Below are 12,495 nucleotides of genomic sequence, written 5' to 3'. Positions count from 1 at the left end.
GTCCTCGGATCGAAACCTGGCGCCGGATGCTGTTTCTTTTTTAAATATAGAGGAGCACTGCGGACGCCGCCGCCGCCGCCGCCGCCGGCGGTGGATGGTTTGGGGTCGCTTATAAAGTGCATTCGCACTTAAAACGATGGGGGGACGATTTCATAAATGTCGGCAATGTTTCTTCGTAATACGTCGTTTTTGATTCCTTCAGTTCAGCGCGCAGAAGCCTCGATAAATTGCGTCTCTTGGATCGATCTTTGTTTACTTTTTGCCTCTGGCGGTTAATGGCGCGCTTCAGATGTATTATCTTCCTATTCAGCCAAGGATTCTGTTTATTCTCTTTCTTTTTTTGCGAGGGCACAGATTTGTTAAATACACAGCGTGACAATTTCTTTAAACCTTATCCACATCTTATTGTAGCGTGGCACAAACTCAAGAAGATGACGTTGGTGGTAAAAGGACAAACAGATTTATTAAAAGGCGAACTTGTGCCTCAATAAAAGCAACGCCCTAGTCCCGCTGCCACCGAGCTCTCTCTCGCGCCGCCACGCGCGTCCCTTCTTCTTCAGCAGGTGGCTTAGTTGGTTGGCCGCTGTTGATTGGTTGGTTGCTCCGCGAGGCATCCTTTCTTTGTTTGTTCTTTGTGGCCGGGCGCGTGCAACAGGCCATGCCGTGACATTATTGACGTCACTTTCCTCATTGAACGCGTCCAAAAAAAAAAAACGACAAGTAATCAATTATACTTGTATCGTCGGCCTTGCTGAAGTTGCGCACGTGTCTGAAGCTTTCTTTTTTGCGTGGCAAGGCACCATCAATGCTTAACTCAACTGAAACAAGTTCGTGGTCCGATAACCCATGTTCAATTGGAACGTTAAATGTGTCAATTCGCCCGTCAATAAAAACTAGAACCAGTATTTAATGCAGATACCCTGTTTCACGTGTACTGTTATTGACGACCTGCGTTAGGTCATGGCTGAATGCCATGGCTAAAAGCCGTTGGCAGTCTGTTGCTTCCTTCGATTTAGTTGAGAATGTGGCCCAATTAATTCCAGGAAGGTTGAAATCTCCCGCAATAACCAGTCTCCGATTCCGGATAGCAATTCCGTCAAGGTATTGCTGCAAACTCTCTAGATATGAATTAGGGGCGCCTGGAGGCCTGTAAACGGCTCCCAAAACAAGGGAAGTTTTCGGTAATTTTATTTCTAGCCATACACTTTCATAGTGGGGTATACCTTCCATGACAATTGCTTCAAAATCTTCTGCAAGTAAGATCGCCACACCGCCCCCTCGTGAATCACGGTCTTTCCTAAATATTTTGTAGCCGGGTGGTACAGTGGTGATCTCGCTATGGGTGAACACGGGAGCGCGTGGCCGCCGGTACTATCAGAGCAGCCTACCGTGCCCAGCGCGAAACATCACGCATGCGCTGTGCGTGCCGAGCGAGACTATGCTTTCAGCGCGCGCACTGCGTCATCGGAGCGTCTGCACGTCGTCTGCTATGTTTATCGCGCTGGTAGCGGTGGAGCTATCAGCCACTGTATGAATGAGTGGAAACTAGAATCCACATAAAAAAATTCCCCCGCATTTCCCCGAGGGGGAGAATGTGAAAGTGCGAATGCACGGTTGTCGGCCCGCTTGCAGCGCTTGCGCTCGGCCCCCGCAGCCCACCGCCTCGCCGCCTTCTCTTCCATCTCTTCCATCGGGTTTGTAGTATCACGTGTACACCACGCAGTTATCAAGCCGCTATAACGCCGCTGAGTCGCCAACGCACGCCGCTGACGACGTAGTTTGAATGCGTTAAAGATATAAGGCGCGTTACTAACACTGATATCAGCGTCGCGTCCGTGGCGTAGTCTGTAGAGCGTCGCGCTGCGGCCGCAAAGTCCTCGGATCGAAACCTGGCGCCGGATGCTGTTTTTTTTTATATAGAGAGGAGGACTGCGGACGCCGCCGCCGCCGCCGCCGCCGGCGGTGGAAGGTTTGGGGTCACTTATAAAGTGCATTCGCACTTAAAAATGTTTCCGTGTCAGCGGTAATTCGTTCATTAGCTCCAATACAACGGTTTCGGCACAGCAGCGTAACTCGCCTCCTTGTTTCAAAAGATCACGCAGATTTTAACAGCACTTTATTTTTTAAAGTGCTTCCAAAAAGTCTTTTAAATGCACATAGAAGCACGCAATTCAAGGCTTCGAAGGTGGTCACTCAAAGGGGGCTCAGGCGCTACGACCTGCATTCAATATACGGGAGAGCACTATCATATTTGGGCGTTTTCATGCAAGAATCCAGGATTCGCGGATCAAAACAAGGTACCATTAGCAGGCGAGACGCAACATAGCAGACGACGAGCAGACGCTCCGATGACGCGATGCGCGCGCTGAAAGCAAAATATCGCTCGGCCCGCACAGCGCATGCGTGATAGTTCGCGCTGGGCACGCCAGGCTGCTCTGCTAGTACCGGCGACCACGCGCTCCCGTGTTCACCCTCAGCGGATCACCACTGTACAATTTCGCTATCCGCTATTTCCGGTCGCAGCCACGTCTCTGTGACGGTAATTACGTGTGGGGATATAGCTTGCTAATATATATTCTAGATCACTGACTTTATTGACAAGGCTCTGAGCATTTAGATTAATTAAGCGAAGGCTGCATGCATTTGACTGCGAATGGCATCAGTCATCGTCGTCAGAGCGACGTGGTTTTTTCTTTGTATGCTTAATTAAGCTTAACTCGACAATTTTTGTCCTAGTCCCAGGAATACACGTCTTTGTCGATTACCAACTTATCATAATTCAGATGCATGCGTTTTCCTGCCTCTATTTCTTCTTTTCCGGATTCCCATAATATCTTACGCTTCGCTAGAGTTTCCTTGCAAAAGTCGTCCCCAGCTTATATAGTGCTGCCTTTTAGCTTGTTGCAATTTTTGTAAACTGTTAACTTCGCTCTGGAGCCGTACAACTTCATAATGACCGGACGCGGTGAACTACGCCCTTTTCGGCCTATTCCGTGGATCCTTTCAACCGTTTTTAGTTCGACACCAAGTGTGCGAACAAAAACGTCCTGAAGTACCGCTTGTTCCAGGTCTTCTGTGGTTTCTGCCTCGCCTTCTTCAACCCCAGAGACCAAAAGATTATTCCGCCGACTCCTGTCCTCTAAGCCTTGCCTTGTCTTCTTGTCTTGATAGTGTCACGTTAAGGTTCGTGACAGTTTTCGTTAGCTGGCCTATTTTTTTACCCTGATCTTTGATTTTTTTTAATGGCGTCTTCCATTTTAGTCATTCTTTCTCCTAGAGCGCTCAGATCTGCTTGAATTGCTTTCTGCCCTTCCGACAGTTTCTTTAGGAGGGCGTTCACATCAGGAACTGGGTTGAGTTCAACGTGCCCAGACAATAGCAGGCACAAAGAGCAAAATCCAGATAACAGTACACTTGGGCACGGCAGCACAACAACAAATCTGTTGTCAGTTTTGTAACAGTATTCTGAGTAGAAACTGACGTGTTCGAGCAACAGAAGCCGCAGATTAGACGACATTGCTTTCGCAGTGCTGCCGTGCCCACTGAACGCTGCTGGCAGGGGGTCCAAGTTTATAGGTTCCACGAAGAACCGCTTGATGCATGTTCCAGGGTGGCTGCGCTCGAGGGTAGCGTCGACGATTTGTCCGTGGTGCAACTTCCCACTGATTTCTGAAGTACTGAAATAAAACAAAGATAAATACATAAACACGACACATCTTCGGGAGCCTTCATGTTGAGTGCCCTGAGGTTTTGTTTACCGGCATTTTACTTTAATTGGGAGAACATGAAAATAAGGCAGCTCAAGTAGGTGGCAAGCGAGTGGGCTAAAATAAACTTCAAAGTCGCAGCGCTTTTAATGGCCCATACGCTTGTTATTGCAAAGCTGAAAGTCTCTAAGCGCAACCCAACCTTGAAGTGCTGCGCTTGTGTATGCCGGCGTCCTACCGAGCTCGCTGCGGGTGGCTGATTTGCCGGCCTGCTCGGAATGGCCGTTCCCCGCTCGGTCACCGACTCCCTCCCGCTCCCCCGCCCACTCGCAGGACACCCGGTCGCCGCTCGTACATTTACCCGCATCATTGCTCGCTCGCTGCCTAGCTAACTGGAAAATTGTTTTTCCGCTTTCTGGTCCCGCTATAAAGCCGGTGTTGACGCGACGCGATGCCGCAGTCGGTATTGCGGCACGCTCATCCTTGTTGCTGCTTCTTCCTGCGAGTAAACACAGAGCAATTTAATTCGCTTGGTGACTTCCGTAAGCCGCTATTAGCCGGCTTTCTTTCTTGTCTCCGTTCAAACCAAGCGGTGTCAAGGAAGTTGTTCATAAGCACGGCAACTGGTCCATCCTGGATGCTCTGTGTTTCATACTGACCGCCAATGCATCTGAGCGCAGGTGTCGGCAAGAACTCCCTGAGGCAGCGTCTAGCAAGCAGCCCTGTTCCGTTTCGTATACGATACAGTGTTGAAGACACGTAGCTTGCATATTACGTCATCACAACCCTTTCTTGTGTCCTACTTCCAGCTTCTTCAGAGCTCCCACAGATAAGCACACCAGATAGGTGTGCAGCCTTTCACCGTGCTTGTGGGTCACAAGCATGGCAGCTACGCTGACGTCAGTGCAAGCCGTGTATACACAGCTTGCATGCGAAGTCACCGCAGTCTTTCTGGATTATTTCTATCAGTTTTCACAGCGCTTCTCCAGATAACAGCGACAGATAAGTTCACAGCCTTCTGCCGTGCGACCAATACTCTAAGATGGCTACTACAGTGACGCCAGCGCAAACTATTTATACTCGTTCTGTTTCCACACTACCGACATTCACTTTACCAAATGCCAAAATCTTTTTTCTTGCCTTGTGGCTTTAAGTAGAGCCTATGGTTCCTATCTTAACGGTCTGTGTACGAGTACCAACAATACTGGGAGTTTTCTTTCTTTTTCTGGAGTAAAATAAATTTTGTTTAACGATGTTGTAATCAGTACTTCTTCCCATTTTTTCTTAGCATAACAGTGGTTCGGTATGTATTAGATTGCTTCACCTGCAGTGTGCAAGCTATCACTGTATTTAATGTATGCTTGGCGTCGTGCAGGAAGAGACGCTTCTGTGAGGCTGACGAAACGGCGTCCGACAAGCTGGCGGTCGCGTACGCAGAAGTACCATGTAAACAAACGTTAGCAAAGAGGCTAGAATGAGTTCTTCCAGCGTCCAGAATATCCAGGCCCGAAAGAAAGAGAGACAAAATACTTTGCTTACCCCAAGGACTAATCCGGAGGAGGGGTGGTGACTGAGGAAGGAAGGGCCCCGGTGACTTTGGCAGCCCGAGAGATGGCTTTTTGCACCGCAGAATCCGAGCTGCTCAACGTCCCTCGCCCAGCGCTCACCATCTCGATACGGGGGCATCGGTTGTGGGGGCATTGCCCAAGGAGGTGATCAATGGTTTGGACCGCCCCACAAGCGGGCCAGTGGGCTCAGGAGTACAGAGCGGTGTAGATGCGGTGCAGGCGGGAGAGGCAAGGAAGGGGCGCGTATGCACTCAGCGCCATAGCCGTTCATCGGCGTCAGAGAGCGCCGCGTGTGCAGGGGGGACTGCGGGAAAGGTGGTAATAGCGTTAAGCAGAAGAGGAACATCTTCGCTTCGCAGCGAATTGTAGTACACATCGGGAGTGCATTCTGGGACTGCCGGTTCGAAGATGTGAGTCTAGGCAGCTACGCGTGGCGGCTGTAAAAGATGACGACCGTCGTGAGCTCTACGGCCAGACGCGACTGGCGGAACAAAAATGTCGCACGGGCTGTGTTCTCAACCCAGTCATGCCACGACACCCATGGAATAATTTCAAATGGTGCTACTTCCCCGCACGGGGAACCTTGAGTAATCTTGGTGACGGTATTGGCGACACCGCGGACCCCGAGCCCCCATACTCACGCTTTAATCTACCGTGGCTACGAGTTTTAAGGTGAAGGGCAGAAACCACAAACGGTGGCCGTCGGAGCCCAGGTCAAGCTCCCGGCGGATGGGCTCCCTGCCTGCTTACCAGGCAGGGAGCTCCGGGACCTCTTCAGCTATCACGGTAAAGCTGACCAAGAAAGTACCTCCGTCCCCTGATTTTATACATGCTGTACGGTTGTTTTCTAAATTCCCCAAACCCAATGATCGGCCCTCTAAAAGGGGCCGCACCGAAGTATCCTTTCGACCCCTTCCGACCATGGCAATCCCAAAACCTGATAACTACCCCCACATCTTGGTAATTGAATCTCCTGAACACGCCAGCCCTATTGCTTCACAGTCCGTGTTCTTGATTTCGAAGTTTCTGGAAAGTATTGTAGGTGAATCCTGTAACGCTAAGAAACAGAGAACCGGCGAGATCTTTGTCGAGGTGCCAGCAGCAGGCCATAAAATTCTTGAAGCAGACCCGTAATGCCGATCTTGACATCAAGGTCACGCCCCACCGCAGTAACAACAGCTCGCAGGGCGTGATCTCGGAGCCAGATCTAGCAAACGAGACAGAGGCCGATCTTCTTGAAGCCCTGAAAAGACCAGGTGTGACGGCTGTCAGCCGCATAACCATAAGAAGAGACGATCAGGTAGTGCCCACTAGACGTCATCCTGACATTTCACCATTCCGTCCTTCCAGACCACATCAATGCTGGTGTCATCCGGTGCTCCATCCGAGCGTACATCCCGAACCCGCTGCGCTGTTTCAAGTGCCAGCGGTCTGAGGTACTAACTCGTGTCGGGGCCAAATAACCTGTGCCCAGTGCGCCCAACATGACCATCCCACAGATAACTCTAGCTCACAACAATTGCTCTGCATTAACTGTCAGGGCCCACCCGCGGAGTACTCCATAAAATGCGAGAAGTTTCAACTTGAGAAGAAAACATCAAGGTTGCAGAAAACATCACCTTCCCGGAGGCGCGAAAGAGGTTCGCCTCTTTCCCCCTGGGGAGGTACGCCGACGCAGCTGGCCGGGGGGTGGAGCGGCGTCTGGTTTCGGCGGAGACCCAGTACCAAGAGTCGGACTTGGTCCCCCCCCCCCCCCTGGGTTGCCTCAGGCAGCCCAACCCGTCACCACAGCGCTCGCTGAGCTAGCAGCGGCTGTGGTGGCAACAGCCCCTCCGGCCCCTGCTTCCTGCTTCCACTGGAGGCTGCGGATGTGATTGACAAAGGGGCTCCCGCATCGGCTCCCACTCCTGCCGCACCGCCCGTGCCACCTTTGGCGCTCCCGACACCTTCGGCGGTACCGGGTGCCCGAACGGGAGCCAAGTCCAAGGGGCCTGGTCCATCGGGCACCCCTAGGACATCTGAAGATGAGTTGTATGTGGGACCGTTCCTGTTTGCGTCGCGGCGAAAGGAACGGGTCCCTGCATCCAAACCTCTAGAGAGGCCTAAAAATCCCCCTCCTAGTGTCCAAGCCCCGAAAGACGTCACATAAACAAGACACTCCAGTAGCTCCGAACACTTCATAATGGGAAGAGAAAACATAATCCAATGGAACTGCAGATGCCTTGCACATATTGTCCAGACAAACAAACTGTTTTCTGTTATCTAAGTACCTCGCGAAAAGATTGTAAGCCGGTCCACGAATGCCGTGCTTTTGTAATTTTTGTAACAAAACTGAATGCACTACCGTATCGAAGGTTTAAATTTCTGCAGCTCTCGGAGAATTCCAATTGCTATTTCATTAGAATGCAAAGATGTGCAATTGCTTGTGTCGTTTCCATGAGAGCTGTCGACGTGCACCTATTTTGCCTCAAACAATGCTGGAAATCATTTATAATGTTACTAGAATCTATATGTGAACCCGCACCTGGAACAAAATCAGCTTTTCAAAAATTGTGTTTACAACACTGAGTACGGATATAAAATGATAATTACTTGGTTCATTAACATCCCCATGCTTGTATACTGGGCTGATATTGGCAATTTTTATAACTTCGGGGTAAATGCCATCTAGCAGAGAATGGTTGAAAATTCTGCAGAATTTGTGCGAGAACATCAATATTCTCTTTCAACGTTTTGACTGTTATCCCGTCATATCCGGTTGCCTTATTATTTGCCATGCCAGCCACGATAGTAACTAGCTCGTCATTAGTTATATCTCTGAAAGAAAATATGCTACCAATATGAGAAATATTCTCCGCATAGGAAGTCGCAGAAATTTTGGACTCTAATTGGGGTCCTATGTTTGTAAAAAAGGCATTGAAATTATCCACGATATCCACAGTAACTCTTTCAGGGTGAACCTGTTTTTTAGGAGATTTACCAATCACTCTATTTATTATACCCCACATTTGCTTAGTATTCCCTTGGGCGCGTTCTATAAGTGAGCTGTTGTATTCTTTCTGTCTTTTTTTCATTATCGCTACCACACGGTTCCGGTTTGAACGGAACTGCTGTAAAGAGTACAAATTCTGGTTTTGACATTCCCACTTATGATACCAAGTATCTTTCACCATAATGGCTTCCAGTATTCTATTATTCATCCAGGGATATAAGGGTTCCGTATATTTAGTATGAACATGGGTTGTGCACTCACTTATGGCGTTTTTTAAATGGTTTATAAAATTTGCATGTTCCCTGCGAACGTCAGAGTCATATACGAAGCAAGAATTTAGATTGGTCAATTTTGCCTGAAGCCTGTTGTAATCTACACGTGGTTTTTTCGTTGATAGTGGCTTGTTAAAACACGCGGGTTTCTCACATATAAAGGCAAGAATTGGGTAATTATCAGCAATATTCAAGTCATAGACACCTGCAAAAACGTTGTCACTATTACTTAAGAAATGCTCAATGCAAGTGGAAGAAGTGGCTGTAATTCCGGTGGGTTCAATGATAAAATTCTTCAAATTTAACGACTCTTGCAAAAAAGATAGTTATTATTTTGCAAAGCAGAGGTATCCATATTAAAATCCCCGCCTATATCTATATTAAAATCCCCGCTTAAAATCCATATTAAAATCCCCGCTTAGGACCTTTGTGCTTGCGACTGATGGCACCTAGGATGCCCTCGAAAGCGTCAATAAACAGTGGTATACTAGAACTCGGGGGTCGGTATATGACGCCCACTATTGCGCCTGAAGACAGGCTACAAAAACGCTCTCTATTGCATTGTTGTTGATGGTTATGTCATTCAAAGTAGTATAGTGTTGCGATGACCTGATATAAACGTCTACCCCTCCACCTTTGGTGACAGTGTTCCGAGACGAGCAAACAACATCGTACCCAGAAATGCCGACAGTCTCATGGAGTTTAGCCAAGTCTCGGACAGGGCTATGACGTCAAACGTAAACCTATCTTGCAATAAAAATACTAACAAAAGGTGTTCATTTTTTCGAATGCTTCGAATATTACAATAAGTAATTGACAACAACGAATCTTCAGATTTTTTTTCTGTTAACTTGCTCAATGGGAAACATATTTCAGCAACTTCGCGAACAAAAAAGAAAGAAGAACGAAAAAGGAAGCGAGGGAGCGGGTGGATGCTCAAACGATCTTCTCTGGGTCGGCATCACATGCGATATGAACGACACGCGCGTTTTCTGCTTTGCGCATCCGTATCTTTCCTTGGGACACCCAGGCAAACTTCCAGTTGTTATCGCGTTTTGTTTGAATGGCCTTGCCAAGCAAAACTTTATATTCTGGGCACAAGTGCACCTCTATGTAGACAGGTTCGTTTGCATCAAAACCAAGCACGGGGTCAACCTGTTTTTTAAATGCGGAGCATTTCTTAGGCTCGCGATATCACTCGTCGATGTTGTCGGCGCCGTCCACACGCTCACTGCGCATGCGCGTCGCGTCGAGGCGCAGGTGCGCGTCTCTCCCCCGTACCCTCCTCGCTCTCAACAACAGGTGCGGCGGTGCGGGGGGGTGCGCGTCTGTGCGCGCATGCGTCGTAGCTACCCGTGCGGTGCGTCACGCTCAACAGTAACGGCGGCAGGGCGTGTACACGTGATAACGGCGTGGTGGGTGCGTGGAAAGTTCGCGCGCTTGTGTACGGAAGTGTGCGCATGCGCGTCTCTCCCACGTACTCCTCTCCCTCGAACGCGGGCGGTGTGTGTATAAGCGGCGGAGCGCGCGTTCGGAATTCAGTCAAGGGCGTCTTTGCTTGGCTTTCGCTTGACTTGACGCTTTGCTTGACGGCACCAAGCAATAAAGACAGACTTTAACTTTACACTCCTTTCCTTCGCTTCTCCTTCATTCAATAAATAAGAATAATAAAGACGAAACAACAATTAAGCATTCCCCAAACCATACCCAATTACGCAACATTCACGCGATACCCCCACCACTCTGCGACGCATTTACTCGAGCTCCCCCGTGGGAAGATGCGGGCGGGTTTTTTTTTGCCTTCACAAGAAGCTCGTCCCGGGGTTTTTTTAAAGGAACTTTACAACAGTGTTGGGGCGGTTCCTGTCTTTGGTGGGAACCCGGTCAATCAATGTCCTCAACCCGAAGGCTTGATTTTAGGCAGTCGGCAATAGTGTGCATAACGTTAGGCAGAGATTCGTCAACAGCTAGCGGAACGCCCTTTATCTCTAGGTTGCTTCTGCGGCTGTATTGCTTCAAGTCAATTATTTCTTGCTGCATCTCAAAGACTTCCCGGCGAAGTTCTCGAACTTGGTTATTAGCCTCAAACTGTGTTTCCTTCGCTTCCGCTATGTCACGAACCGCGTTCTGAATCTCTGCCCTGAATTGCTCTTGCTCTATCATCAAATCCATGCTTGTCACAGACTTTTTTTACTTCTTGCACCTCGGTTAGGGATGCCTTGCATTACCGGCCACCGCTTTAATATGGGTTCGGATGGTCGAGGTAATTTTTTGCATGCACAACGTCACATTACCCAAAGCCCTCGCCAGCTCCTTTACGGTTTCTGGGGGTTTATCCGTGAAGGATTGCCCGAGAGCCGTAAGAGGGTTTTCGTCATCAGACGTGGTTTCACAGGGACGGCAGCAACAACACTTCAGCGATCCAGCGGCACAAACGTATTTTTGTAACCCCAAAAGCAGCGCACGCGTACCTGCAAAACCAAACGAAGTATTTTAGGAACGGTGCAGATGCTTTCGCCTGCGTGGATCGCTCCAAAATGTGGCGAGATGTCGGTCCAGCAGTCCTTATGAACACCGAGCGGCTGCGCAGATCAGCAGGATTTGTTCAAGCCTGGTGTAGCCATGAAGAGCCCAGCACTTGATTCCGTCCAGCGTGGTTAACATTCCATCTTGAGCACGATTGTTGCATGGCGAGCCAAGCTGAACGTTGAAGGGGGCCTGCAAAACCTTACGAAGTATTTTAGGAACGGTTCGGTTGCTTTCGCCATGTGTGGATCGCTCCAAGATTACCTCAGCGAGAACACAAATATAGCACTCGGACGCGTAGACTTTGTAAAATACGGCAGAAAATAGCGAGCACGAAGTGTCGCCGCTTGCTATACCGTCCAACTTAGATCTGGAGTGGTTGAATTGCCCGAAAAAAACTTTTTCCCAATACGCCTTCAGAGGTTTACAAAACCTTAGTGGAACCTAGCTTAGTGGAGCTGCGGCAGTGAGAGCTATTACTGTGATTTTTTTCCGTTACCCTCTTCTTGGCCGTTGTAGGCTCCACATATTCGCCACTAGAGTTAACATGCCTTTCTAGCTCTTTAATTATTAGCGTGCTCAGATTTATCCACTAAGCCTGACTACATGACTCCAACTCACGTTTCTGAGTCCAGGGGCGCAACCATCTTATGTTTGCTAACGCCAAGGCTAGGTGATGGTGTCTGGGGTGCTGAAAGGCTCGGGTTCGAATCCGAGACACACTCAATTTTGTTCTGCTCGCTTTTCGTTTGCGCGGTCCGGCATTTTTCCGGTACTCTATAGGTCCCTCAAACACCGGCGGACGCTCCATTTTCGCTTAGCGGGGGATTCAATCCTTTCGCATTAAAAGAGCTAACTTTTTTGCGTACATTTGCGATTCTTCCGGAAGCAGGCGGAAGAACTTCTGAAAGTCCTATCTTGCTACTGCGTCTGCGCTATCCGATCGCATGATGGTGGGAACCAGATGGGCGAGTTCAAATTGGACGCGAAGTATGCGGCGCAGCGATGGCAGGAAGAAGAGAAAAGACGATCTACCAGAAGCGATGTCAAAAGAAAAAGGACCGCGCCCCAACACACATGACTCGATTTGTAGGCTGAAAGGAGCCGAGCTGCTATAGGGAAACGCCTTTAGCGCGAATATACCATCCGCGCGTGCTCAGCCGGGAGGGGCTTTGTGCGAGGCTCCTCACAATACCGTCGCGCCTCGCTGAGCTATCGGCGCGCTAAACTTCTAACGAGGACGCCGCCTCGTAGAAAATGGAGGGGAAACGGTGTAAAAAGAAAAACCCCGGAGTTCTTCTTCTTATTATTATTTCCCCACTCGCTCTAGCTTGTCTGAATTTCCCTTCACCGAACTCAAAGACTCCGAGAAAAGACATCCATCGATCGCTGTCGAAACCTGTCTTCCCGTTTTGCTACCGTGCCCTCAT

The 12,495-nt window shown here is 49.2% G+C and overlaps 1 pseudogene; it reads right to left on the bottom strand.

The window, feature by feature from the left end:
• Nucleotides 1-2,835: 2,835 nt before the first annotated feature.
• Nucleotides 2,836-11,712, bottom strand: LOC144175766 (uncharacterized; annotated as a pseudogene).
• Between the last annotated feature and the right edge of the window lie 783 nt (nucleotides 11,713-12,495).

This window comes from Haemaphysalis longicornis, unplaced genomic scaffold (genome assembly GCF_048455015.1).
Source record: "Haemaphysalis longicornis isolate Haplotype H1 unplaced genomic scaffold, Haemaphysalis longicornis Haplotype H1 scaffold_3, whole genome shotgun sequence".
Classification (NCBI taxonomy): Eukaryota; Metazoa; Arthropoda; class Arachnida; order Ixodida; family Ixodidae; genus Haemaphysalis; species Haemaphysalis longicornis.
This window is presented reverse-complemented; position numbering and strand designations above follow the sequence as displayed.